The sequence below is a fragment of the Poeciliopsis prolifica genome, unplaced genomic scaffold (genome assembly GCF_027474105.1).
Source record: "Poeciliopsis prolifica strain line A6 unplaced genomic scaffold, Auburn_PproV2 SCAFFOLD035, whole genome shotgun sequence".
Lineage (NCBI taxonomy): Eukaryota > Metazoa > Chordata > Actinopteri > Cyprinodontiformes > Poeciliidae > Poeciliopsis > Poeciliopsis prolifica.
The window spans coordinates 6,209,925-6,223,449 of NW_026562410.1; the positions used below are offsets into that span (position 1 = coordinate 6,209,925).

General features: G+C 40.6%; 1 long non-coding RNA gene across 1 annotated transcript; it reads right to left on the minus strand.

Annotated features, from left to right (window-relative positions):
- Positions 1-3,220: 3,220 nt before the first annotated feature.
- Positions 3,221-12,549, minus strand: LOC129374164 (uncharacterized). Its single transcript, XR_008607466.1, has 3 exons — positions 12,460-12,549; positions 12,152-12,244; positions 3,221-3,269 (listed from the first exon to the last, which is right to left on the minus strand). It is a non-coding gene; the product is annotated as an uncharacterized LOC129374164 (long non-coding RNA).
- Positions 12,550-13,525: the final 976 nt, after the last annotated feature.

Here is a 13,525-nt window from a genome sequence, read left to right on the forward strand (position 1 = left end):
CTTAGACACAAGAAACTTATAATAGGTAAATCTTATAAAAATAAAACTCAGGTCTTTGGTTCGTTTCAATTCGTTGCAAGAAAGAAAGCTCGTCTCTTAGCAACAGCTTAACAAACATTGTTGTTTTTGAAAAACAGTTATTCTACCCCTGTTTTGAAATGTCTCAAACTCTAATTGTTCATAAGACATAAGAGTTTTCCAAAGAGATAAGAAACTTAAAGTAGGTCAATTTTATAAAAATAAAACTCACGTCTTTTGGTCGTTTCAATTCGTTACCAGAAAAAAAGATTGTGTCTTAGCAACAGCTCAACAAATCTAATTTTGAAATAAAAAAAAAAAACAGCAATTCTTCCACTCTTTTGAACTGTCTCAACACTCTGTTTTGATTAATAAAACATAAGTGGTTCTGAAATATTCATTTATCTACTTAACACAAGACACTTGGAGTTGGTAAATTTTATAAAAATAAGATCTTTACTTCGTTTCAACAAGAAAAACAGCAGCTAAACAAATATTGACCCAAAAACATAGTAATTCTGACGGTCTTTTGAAAGTTTGTCAACACTAATTGTTCATAAAACATCAGTGTTTTTGTAAGAGACAAGAACTTATGGTATGTAAATTTGATTAAAAAAAACAAAACAAAACACTTATCTCTTTAATTCATTTCAATTCATTACAAGAAAACAAGCTTGTCTTTTAGCAACAGCTTAACAAACATTGTTGTTTTTGAAAAACAGTATTCTACCCCTGTTTGAAATGTCTCAAACTCTAATTGTTCATAAGACATAAGAGTTTTTCCAAAGAGATAAGAAACTTAAAGTAGGTCAATTTTATAAAAATAAAACTCACGTCTTTTGGTCGTTTCAATTCGTTAGCAGAAAAAAAGATTGTGTCTTAGCAACAGCTCAACAAATCTAATTTAAAAAAAAAAAAAAAAAAAACAGCAATTCTTCCACTCTTTTGAACTGTCTCAACACTCTGTTTGATTAATAAAACAAAGTGGTTCTGAAATATTCATTTATCTACTTAACACAAGACACTTGGAGTTGGTAAATTTTATAAAATAAGATCTTTACTTTGTTTCAACAAGAAAAACAGCAGCTAAACAAATATTGACCCAAAAACATAGTAATTCTGACGGTCTTTTGAAAGTTTGTCAACACTAATTGTTCATAAAACATCAGTGTTTTTGTAAGAGACAAGAAACTTATGGTATGTAAATTTGATTAAAAAAATAAAAAAAACCACTTATCTCTTTAATTCGTTTCGATTCATTACAAGAAAACAAGCTTGTCTTTTAGCAACAGCTTAACAAATATTGTTTTTAGAAAACAGAAATTCTGCCACTCTTTAAGTGCTCAACACTTCATTGATTAAAATAATATTTAAATAAAATTAATATTTAAATAATCTTTATTACCCCTACTCTTTATTAAGGACAGTGCACATTAATGAACAATCAACACTACTGTATAGACTGTAAAGGGCCAGATTGTAGCATAATTGCTAATTTACATCTGTAGTTCTAGACAAGGAGACCCAAACAACAAAAAGACATTACAAACATACAATCAAGAATTAACAAACATTCACAAAAAAACACAGTAAAAAGTTAGTTAGGTTTTTTTGAAATATTATTTATCTATTTAGATATAAGAAACATGTAGGTAAATTTTATAAAAATCAAAATCAGATCTTTAGTTTGTTTCGTTACCAGAAAAACAGGGCTCAACAGGTGTTGACACCTCAACATATATTGTTGTTTTGAAAAAACGTAGTAATTCGGCCGTTGAAGAGTCTCAACTCTTAAGTGTTTTAACAACAATTTGAGGAAGAGAGTAACGTGGCACCCTTTCAACTTGGCGTTCCCCATTGAACAACCACAGAATACATAGCTCTCTGATCTCGGCCGGGGGGCTCCAGGGAATGGCTCCCAGGGTTGGGCACTGTCCCAAGGAGTCCCCAGGAAAGGCCCAGTCCGGTGCCAGTCACCTGGCACCCTTGCAACTGACCAAGCCCCAGTGAGCATCGTTCTGGGTAAACGGTTCCCAGACCCTGGATCTCGTCCAGGGACCACCGACTTACCTTCTGCCACCTAACCTTTACCCTAAACCTTTACATGTTTAGTGCACCCAATGCCTGCATGGAACTTGGCTGGATCCCCTGGTTCTAGAGACTCTGAAGGAGTCCCTTCAGAGTCCTGGTATCCCTTCAGAGTCCCCTGGTATCCCTTCAGAGTCCCCTGGTATCCCTTCAGAGTCCCTTTAACTCTGCAAGTTGAGCCTCCTGTGATGGTCGAGAGGTTTTAGTCTCAATAAAGAAAATAGTAGTCTGCAAGGATTGTACACAGAGTCTCAATCAAGATTCAATAATTTATTTACAAAAACAGCTGGTTAAAAAAAGGAGGCATAGACAGTTCCTGACAAGAAATCAATACACAAGTTTGTGAGAGATTCTTAACTGGCCCAAAACGGGGAAAAGGGGGCGCGGTCCTCTACTGTTTCCAGTAGAGGTCCGACCGATCCTCCGGTTCCCAGCGAACCTCCAGCGGCGACCTAGCAGTCCCCACTCCTACAGTTGGCCGCCAGATCAGCAGCACTCCTTGGGGCCAGTCCTCCATCTCCAGATTAAATCTGAGAGAGAGTCTTAGCTGGCCCAACAACAAGGGAGGGGAAAGGGATGTAGTCCTCTGCTGCTCCCAGGCCGACCGATCCTCCGGTTCCCAACAGACCTCCAGCTGCGATCCCGCAATTCCCGCTCTTCCAGCTGGGCTCCAGCTCCTCTGCGGCGTCCAGATCAGCAGTACTCCTTTTGGGCCAGTTTGGGCCAGTCCTCCATCTCCAAACCTCCAGTCCACCTCCGTCCTCCTACAACCGACGTCGTAGCCCACCTGGTCCATCTGCCCGTCCAGCTGCAGCCGTCTCACCTGGCCGTCTTCTCCAGCCGTGTTGTACCAATCAAAACATGCAACACAACAACCCAACATTTAAACCAAAATAATCTAGGAAACTAACTAACTTCAAAATACACAGTCCAAACAATATAAGAATCATAAATTAACTCAAAAGAAAAACAAGATCACCTTGCCACACTCCAGGTCCTCATTTTTTTCTGTGCCATTTCTCAACAAAGAAATCACAGACAAGCAATGTTAGATAAACTGCATTAATCTAACATCCACATAATATCTTGAATCAACTCACATACCTGTTCAAAACAGAAATAACCCAGTACAGCAGTCTGGGCTCTGGCTTTCCCTCACACACCTTAAACGATCAAAGAGCAAAAATAACCAAGTTGTTTCGGTAAATTCAACAAATGTCGCTGTGGTGGGAATTAAATACCCAATACAGTGCTGCACCTACATAAAACAATTGAAAAGCAATATATAAGGACTTGTAAAGTCCTGAATCAAATTGAATATTTATGATGGATGATACTTTGGAAGGAAGAAAAGCCTGAAAGGCATGGACATTAAAATCAACATTAATGGTATCTGGTTATTTGTGGCGTTCACTGTCTAGTATTTTGTTCGTACAATACTTGAATGTCAAGCGAACGCTCAATTTTGTGACGTAGGTGCATACTTTCATCACACTGAAAATTGGAAATAACGCACGACGGTGGCACACCCATAAACGAAAGTGATATGTTTCTACAAAGAGAAGTAGATGTCTTTGTGTTTATATGTGGTAAATTATAATATCATGAAACAAAGCGATTCTCCAGTTGTTCTTTCGTGGTCGCTGTTCACACATCTGTGGTGCTGAAAATGCACTGGTTACTTTTTCTACCTTAATGTCATAACACGAAAGAGCAGGTTACTTGCTGTTATAGTGTGAGATTTTACACTACAGCAGCAACAAGGGATCATTTTGACAGCTGCATTTAAACCTCTATTATAATGAAGATACATTCAATTTCATTGGCTATCATTTTTTAAAACCAAATCAAAAGTGAACGAATTTTAACCCAATAGCAGGCGTTTAAATATGCATTAAGTTTCTAACTGTGTCAAAAGTCAAACTGTTACAAGATACCAAAGTAATCTTTAAAATCAATTCATCTAAGAAATGTCACAATGTATTTCTATAACTCGGTAACAACTGTAATTGTATGAATGACAGTTCTAAACAGCAAGTCTGAAAGTACTTTATAGGAGCTGTTTCTCTTTTCTTAGTTAAATCTTATTTAGATTTAGTTAATTTTTATTTCTTCCTTATTTTCTAGTTGATTTATAATTAAAATTTTTGTTCAGTTTATTTAAAATAAGTTTGCTGGTTCACTTAAGTTAATTAATTAAATTTTGGGACGTGGGTGTTACACAGTACAGATTTGAACTAGCACATTATGCATGTGGGTGGTCAAAAGGTTTTTTACCAGTCTATTCAGTTAGTCATCAGTCAGTCTATCCAATCGGTCAGCCAGTTCATAAAAACAACAGGTGTAGGAATCAGACTGAAAGAAGTAGTGGAATCCTGTGAGGCCTGTTACTTGTTTTGTCTGAATAGTGGAATAAAACAAAGAACTGCATTTTGACCTTTTGTAGAATCCATGATGCACCATTTGCACTATTTGAGTTGAATTCACCTTTTAGTCTTACGTTTTGTTACTTTTGAATTTAAGTTTTGGACAAATAGTCAGTACAACCTAAATAAACATTATTTTGTAATTATGACATAAAACAGTGACTATGCCTAATCCTTTTTTATAGCTGAGGTTAACAAAAATGTACTCAATTTTTCTGTTTATGTTACAGGATGAGCTGGATGACACAGCACAACTATGGAATACACACCACATCAGGCCATCTAAAAACTTGCACGTTCCCAGCGGTCGGCCCAATGTGATGTATGCCCTACCTGAACTGTACAGAACTACAGACTTCCTCACTCCTTTTGAAGTAGAACAGATTCAACTGTGTAGAGATGCATGCACTTTTCGGCAGACCATACCATGTGATTCTGCTGTGTATGACATTTGCAATGTTTTAATGGCAGAATATGGTCTAATGACACCATCAGATCCATATGATTCTGTGAAACTGTACATGTTACTGAGAGATGCCATTAGAGGATTACTGTGAGTATTGACTGGAAAGAGCCTGCCATGTTAGGGTTCCACATGTCTCAAAACGGAGCTGCTTGTTTTCGATTATGAGACATTAACATGCATTCTAACTGTTAAACTTGATAAATAATCTGACTCTTTTTTCCCTTTCTAAAGTATTAAAATAGAAGCAGAAAACTAAATGTCCCTCTTACAACATTAATCCATCTAAGTGCTAATTTATTTTGCTAAGTGCAAAAGTCAACATGCACAACACACAGCTGTGGATAAATGTTTACGCAAATTGCATATTTGTGTAACATTTATTGTGAACATTCACAGGAAATCCAAACATGTATCAAAAATAAAAACTTTGCAAGACAATTACTTCATGTTTAAGTTTACCTAAAAACATTTTGGCACCACCAAAACAATAAAACAGGTCACCAGAAAACCAAGGTTGGCGGATGTTACAAACACTCTGAATTTTGTTGTATTTTAAGTATTGTTGTGTTTACTTCATTTCATTATCCAACCATCAAAATAAACTTTCTGTTGAATTTCTAAACATACTTTGATAAAGATGAAAATACATCAATTTCACTGCTGGAATACTATCAGGAACTATTAGATAAAATGGCCAAAATTACAAGAACTGTGAATTCTTATCCCTTTAATTCCTAAAAACACTCTTTCACATTTAGAAAATTCTACAAGAAACAATGTTTTTAAACCAGCGTTATGTTATGTTCTCAACATTGTGCATATCAACAAATGAAAGGGTAAAGAATGAATGTATTTTGATCAATTAGTCAAACTCCAAATTTGGTTCTATTACAAGTTTTTTCCTGCAAACACATGTGCTATTAAAATATCTTGATGAAATTTCAGCTGCGTGACAGAACTTTATTAAAACAAATATGAAAACTAACTACTGGTCTAATTGCAACTGGCGGTTATTAAATTCTGGAAACTATACAAAATTGGAAATTGTTTACCCTTTGGGTTTTCAAGCAAAAACACAAACCTTTCAACATTGCACAGCTTTTAAGCATTGAAAATGGAAACCCATAATTTAACAATCATGAACATTGTGCATAATGCAGAATAATATAGGATTTAATTGAGCATAAATGTCAACTACCTTTTCAAGCTTAAATAATATCCATCAACATGAAGTTGCTTACCAAGATACTGTCAAACTCTGCTCTAAATTCTGGGTAGGAACTGTAAGTGTAAGGCACATCAATGATTGCTGCACATGTGTGTGCAACAGGTCTTCTCCCAAAACCTGTTTCAGCATTGAATGTAACCTTAATTTTTTCTGTGCATAAAACGGAGGACCCTGTGCAAAATCGCAAGAATTTTTCTAGTTTGCGCTGATCTGCATTCCTAATGTACCTCTGCAAGTAAGTAAATGTTGTCTGCTCTTCCTGTGATAAAGCCTCTGTTTGCAGCATGTCAACTGCAAACATTCGTTTGTTGCTTTTTTGGACTCATAAATGAAGGACACCAGCTGGATGACACAGATTTAATGCAATGCCTTTGAAAATGTCATTAAAGCAATCAACGATATACTTTGGTTCTTGTAATATGACTTTATGAGCCATGATCTGTATTGCTTGCTTGATATTTTCCTGAGATGGAATGCAGTGAGCCCCCATCTGTGAAAACAGATCCAACAAATTTTCCTCCTCATCCTCTTCCAATACTCCACTGAGGGCCTTTTCTGTGGTACTTCTCTCGCTCTCTGACAAATACTTAGAAAAGGAGGACAAACCAAACTTCTTCTTCTTCCTGATAACTGCCTGCGAATTACTTTTTAAAGCGACAGTTTTTATAGTTATATTTACATTATTGACATTTTAACTGGATTACTACTAACCTAAGGACTGGGGGATTTTCGTACTTTTATTTTTATTTTTACCTACTTTTCTTTACCTCCAAGTTAAACCAGGGCAAAATGCCTCCGACTGACCCCAAGGACATGAGCAGCATTTTACAACGACTTCAGTTTATAGAAATGAAGATCAAACTGCTGGAGGTGAACTTTGAGATCAACGCTGCCTGTGGAAATGAAACGACCCTTCCTCAAATCAACGGAGAGGTCGGGAGCCCTGCACGAGCAGCTCACCCTGGAACGCTCTGGGTGCCAATCCGAAACGGGAGTCTCGCACTGCGGATCCGATGAGACGACTATCAGGAGAACCCCGCACCTGGACGAATCAGCGTGGCCGGCTCTGAGCCGAAACCCACCTTCAACTTCAACACCTGCTCCGCCAAAGAAAGACAAACAAGCAGCTGCAACCAAAACGCCTCCACCGACCCCACTGACCCCACCGACCCCGCTGACCCCGCTCCCAGGGACAAAGCAACCTACCTGCACGAGCCTCAAAACATTCTGACTCTGTGGGAATCCCACTGAAAAACAGATTTTCTGCACTCCAGCCTGAGCCTCTGAGTGAAACTTCGCCTTCAAATATCAACAGTGAGGCAAGACCAACACATCCATCCCCCAAAGCTCCAAAGGACAAAGCGACCACCAGGAAAACTAAAGGTAACCCAAAAGTGCTTGTTGTTGGAGATGAGGCAGTAAAGGGAATCAGTGACGTTTGCAATCCAAGGAAAACAAGAGTGATGTATTTTCCTGGTGACACTGTATCTGATTTAACCAACAAACTGCTCTCTCTAACCACTGATCAGCCAGATATTCAAACTTTAGTTGTGCATGTTGGAGCCAACGATCTGGCAAAGCAAAAGTCTGAGATTCTGAAAAAGGACTTTAACATTCTTCTGGACACTATGGGAAAACTGAGAATGAAGTTATTTCTCAGTGGTCCAATTCCATCACCTCAATGGGGAGATGAAAAACACTCCAGGCTGCTCACGATCAACAAATGGCTGATTAAAACCTGCTCTACCAGCTCAGTGACCTTCATCGATAACCTCTGGATCTATTGGCAGCGCTTTCACCTTTTTGGAAGAGGAGGACGCAATCTTAATAAACATGGGATAAAGCTACTCACTGCAAACCTTTTTTATTTTATCAACAAGGACAGCAACAGGATCATCGCGCCAGAAGAACAGGCTCAAGGATGTCTGACTAGGATGGAACGCTCCCCGGATCAGGAGCACGATATTCCAAAACAAGCTGATAAATCGACTGGAGACGGAGCGACTGCTTCCCTCGCTCCTTCCCCCCTCCCTCTCTGCTCCTCCAATCATTCACAGGATTCAATGGATACCAATGAAGAAATGTCTTCCGGACCAGAGTTTTTTAAATTTACAGATGGAATGAATCAACAGGTTCGCCTCGGCACGTCTCTCCTTAGTACTCACGTAGCAGACCTCACTACATTTAAGCCACCTGCCCCTGACTTTCCAGAGGATCCATCACTCTGCGTCTCTGAGGTCTGAGGCTGGGGACCAGATATTATCTTTACACCCGTCTTCCTCCAGAATGCAACTGGCCCCCTGGAAATGCAGAACAGGACATTACCTGTCCGGATCACTACAAGAAAATTTACAAAAAATAGAAATATGAAATACAGCGGTCCTAATTTGAACCTCAGGCTGATCCCCTGCCTAAAGGAACCTCAGACTGAAAATCTTTTGGCCTCCAAGTCACTTAAAATAGCACTTTTAAATACCATGCTAAATGCTAAAGCTCTATTAATTAATGATTTCATCACTGAGTATAATGTTGATGTTATGTTTCTGACAGAAACATGGTTGAATGACGATAATGACCAAATTGTACTCATTGAATCAGCGCCTCCTGACTACAATTTTTTAAGTGAGAATAGAAAACATAAAAAAGGAGGAGGCGTGGCTTCTATATTTAAAAATACCATAAACTGTAGTAAAATCTCTTTCGGTCATTTCACATCTTTTGAGTATCTTGGAATTCAGGTTAAAGGCTTCAAACGAACTTTGACACTAACTTTATACAAAACTCCAGCATATGTGGAAAATTTCTTTACTGACTTGAATGATCTTTTATCTCTCATATGCATTGATTATGATTGTTTAATAATTGTTGGTGATTTTAACATTCATGTGGACAAACCCGAAAACAGAGGAGCAAAAAAGCTCTCTGATATTTTAGAAAATTTTGGTTTAACACAACATGTTAAACAGCAACACACACTCAGGACACCACTGGACCTGGTTATCAGTAAGGGTGTGACTATTTCCAATGTCTCTGTAACTGATGTCGCCCTGTCGGATCACTTTGCTGTTATCTTTGAAGGTTCTTTATTCTTTGACCCACTTGGACAAACAGCTACTGTCACAAAACGTTCTTTCACAGAAAACACAACAGAAACATTTAATCAAATCTATTCTTCCTCCTCACCCTTAAGCTGTAATGATGTAGATCAGTTGTTAGATGATTTTCAGTCTAAAGTCTCATATATCATTAATTCCATTGCCCCATTTAAAGTAAAGGTTTTGACTGGTAGAAAGAAATCTCATGGAGAAATGCACAAATAGTTCGGTCTGCAAGACAAGTCTGCCGCAGGGCAGAACGATAATGGCGTAAAACTCAACTTCATGTTCATCATGACATCTACAAAGAAAAACTACGTAACTATCACTTAACACTAAAACATGCAAGGGAGGCTTTCTTTGCAGATGTCATAAACAAAAACATCAATAATGCTCGAACTTTATTTGCAACAGTTGACAGGCTCACAAACCCTCCTGTGACGTTACCACATGAACTCCAATCTAATGCTGCCTGGAACAAGTTTTCCAGCTTCTTTTCAGAGAAATCCAAAAAATCAGAGGATTAATCTGCACATCAACTTCAAAGCCAGAACCATTGCTGTACCAAAACAAAACAAATACAGAAAAAATGACCCATTTTCAACTACTTAATTATAAAACTCTAGAAGAAATTATAAGTCAATTAAGTTCAAGCTCCTGCTGTCTGGATGTCCTACCCACACATTTCTTTAAGAAAGTCCTGCCTGTTATTGCTACTGATCTGATCCAAATAGTAACTCATCGCTTACATCAGGTGTTTTCCCCCAGGCCTTGAAAACAGCAGTCATCAAACCACTGTTAAAAAAGAACAACCTGGACAAATCACTATTGCAGAATTACAGGCCAATCTCAAATCTCCCATTCATCAGCAAAGTTATTGAAAAAACTGTGTGTGAACAATTAAATAGTTTCCTCATGATGACCAACTGCTTTGACACTTTCCAGTCTGGTTTTCGTGCTCACCACAGCACGGAGACTGCCCTCGTAAAAGTATTCAATGATATTCATATAAATACGGACTGTAGCAGAACCACGGTGCTGGTTCTGTTGGACCTCAGTGCAGCTTTTGACACTGTCGACCATGACATATTATTGAATCGACTTGAAAGTTGGGTTGGACTCTCTGGTTCGGTGCTCGACTGGTTTGAATCCTACATAAAGAACAGGGATTTCTTTGTTTCAATTGGAAACTTCTCATCAAAGAGGTCAAAGGTCACATGTGGGGTACCCCAAGGTTCAATCCTAGGACCCCTCTTATTTAATATTTATATTCTCCCACTAGCTCAGGTCATAACAGGAATAATATTAGTACCATAACTATGCAGATGACACACAGCTCTACATTACGATGTCACCAGGTGACTCTGAACCCATCCAATCACTGAATAAATGTTTAGAACAGATAAATGTGTGGATGTGCCAAAACTTTCTCCAACTGAACAAAAATAAAACTGAAGTCATTATTTTTGGACCTAAAGAGGAACGATCTAGAGTCAATGCACAGCTTCAGTTATTACAACTAAAAACTAGCGATCAGGCCCGAAACCTGGGAGTAGTGATGGACTCGGAGCCACATAAAGACCAGAGCCACATAAAGACAGTAACAAAATCAGCCTTCTACCACCTGAAGAACATCTCCAGGATTAGAGGACTAATGTCTCAGCCAGATCTAGAGAAACTTATTCATGCGTTTGTCTTTAGTCGCATTGATTATTGCAACAGTGTCTTCACAGGTCTGTCCAATAAATCAATCAAAAAGCTGCAGTTGATCCAGAACGCTGCTGCTCGCGTTCTCACTGGAACCATGAAGATAGAGCACATAACACCAGTTTTAAAGTCCCTCCACTGGCTCCCTGTAGCTCAAAGAATAGATTTTAAAATACTGTTGTTAGTTTACAAATCACTGAATGGTTTAGCACCACAATACATCAAAGATCTGCTGTTGTTGTATCAACCTTACAGACCTCTCAGGTCTTCTGGTTCTGGTCTGCTCTGCATCCCCAGAACCAGAACCAAAAGAGGAGAAGCAGCTTTCAGCATCTACGCACCAAAACTTTGGAACAAACTTCCAGAAAACTGTAATACAGCGGAAACCCTGACTTCCTTCAAATCTCAAGTAAAAACGCACCTGTTTAGAGTTGTATTTGAAAAGGAATATGTATGGATTTGATTTTGTGGCTATGTATGTAATCTTTTTTTTTTTTTTTTTTTTCCTGTTGTGGGCAACGGGGCCCGGCGAATACCCGTGGTTAAACGGACGGCGGAGTCCGGCGGTAACAGGCGCTTAAATTCCGTGTCAAAGGGAAGGGGAAGAAAGGGAAGAAAAGGGGAAGAAGGGGAAAGAAAAAAAAAGGAAAAAAAAAAAACCTTGGTATTTTATTCTATGTTGCATGCCTTTGTGTTTTGTGTTTATGATGTCAAGCACTTTGAAATGCCTTGTAGCTGAAATGTGCTATACAAATAAAATTTGATTGATTGATTGATTGATTCTACTGCTTGAAGACCAAGTACAGAGGCAACTATGAATGTCTTGGACAACCTGACTGGAAATATGCCATAATCAATGAGTCCTTTGGCCCAAATTTGGCTTACTGCATACCACCTCTCTTTGGAAAAGTCTGGTCTGAGTTTTGGCACCCTCTCCTCCTCCCCTTCACAGAGCTCCAAGAACTGCTCCCAGAAAGCTGTATACACGTCCCTTGACACTCCACTGTCGTCCACAGCCATTTCATGATTAAATTCCATTCTTAATTCTGATTCCATTATGCTTTTGTCTATGAACAACTTAAGAAGGTCATCTATGACTATGGCACAGCGGATATGTGCATACCTGGTCTTTGGGATGTCCTACATCTCCAGTGGAAGACGGTAGTGCATAATTTTCTGTTGAAGGGATCATGTGTACTACAGCTGTTTGTGGAGCCTGGAATATAACATGAATTAGAACAGTACATTTTAGTTGTCATATTTTCTTCATAAGACAACCAAGAGTTTGAAAAGACATAGTAATAATTTAGATATGTAAGTATCTAATTTAGGAACTTCATGACATTCATTACATTGGTGTAACGTTATTTTTAAAAATGCAAACAAATCATGTACAGAAGCAAATAAAATTTTAAAACAAAACACATTTACTTCTGAAAAGTTTTCGGCTTCTGTCTCAGGATGACTGGCCATCATGGGAAGAGTAGAAGCAAGCTCACCATCACCATCTTCTGACCTTGATCTCCCAGCGTCCCTACAGGTTTTCCCGGCGTCCCTCCAGTCCCGGCGTCCTCCAGATTTTCCCGGCGTCCCTCCAGGTCTCCCCGGCGTCCCTCCAGATTTTCCCGGCGTCCCTCCAGGTCTCCCCGGCGTCCCTACAGGTTTCCGGCGTCCCTCCAGGTCTCCCCGGCGTCCCTCCAGATTTTCCCGCGTCCCTCCAGGTCTCCCCGGCGTCCCTCAGGTCTCCCCGGCGTCCCTACAGGTTTTCCCGGCGTCCCTCCAGGTCTCCCCGGCGTCCCTACAGGTTTTCCCGGCGTCCCTCCAGGTCTCCCTGCGTCCCTCCAGGTCTCCCCGGGGTCCCTACAGGTCTCCCCGGTCCCTACAGGTCTCCCCGGGTCCCTACAGGTTTCCCGGCCCCTCCAGGTTCCCCGGTCCCTACAGGTTTTCCCCCCCCCCCTCCCCCCCCGTTTCCCCCCCCCAGGTCCCTCCAGGTCCCCCGGCGTCCCTACAGGTTTTCCCCGGCGTCCCTCCAGGTCTCCCCGCGTCCCTACAGGTTTCCAGGTCTCCCCTGCGTCCCTCAGGTCCCCGGGTCCCTACAGGTCTCCCCGGGTCCCTACAGGTTCCCCGGGTCCCTACAGGTTTCCCCGGCGTCCCCCAGGTCCCCGGTGTCCCTACAGGTTTCCCCCCGGCGTCCCTCCAGGTCTCCCCGGCCCTCCAGGTCTCCCCGGCGTCCCTACAGGTTTTCCCGGCGTCCCTCCAGGTCTCCCCTGCGTCCCTCCAGGTCTCCCCGGGTCCCTACAGGTCTCCCCGGAGTCCCTACAGGTCCCCGGGGTCCCTAGTCCCTACAGGTCTCCCCGGAGTCCCTACAGGTCTCCCCGGGGTCCCTACAGGTTTTCCCGGCGTCCCTCCAGATTTTCCTGGCGTCCCTCCAGGTTTCCCCGGCGTCCCTACATGTCTCCCCGGGGTCCCTACAGGTCTCCCCGGGGTCCCTACAGGT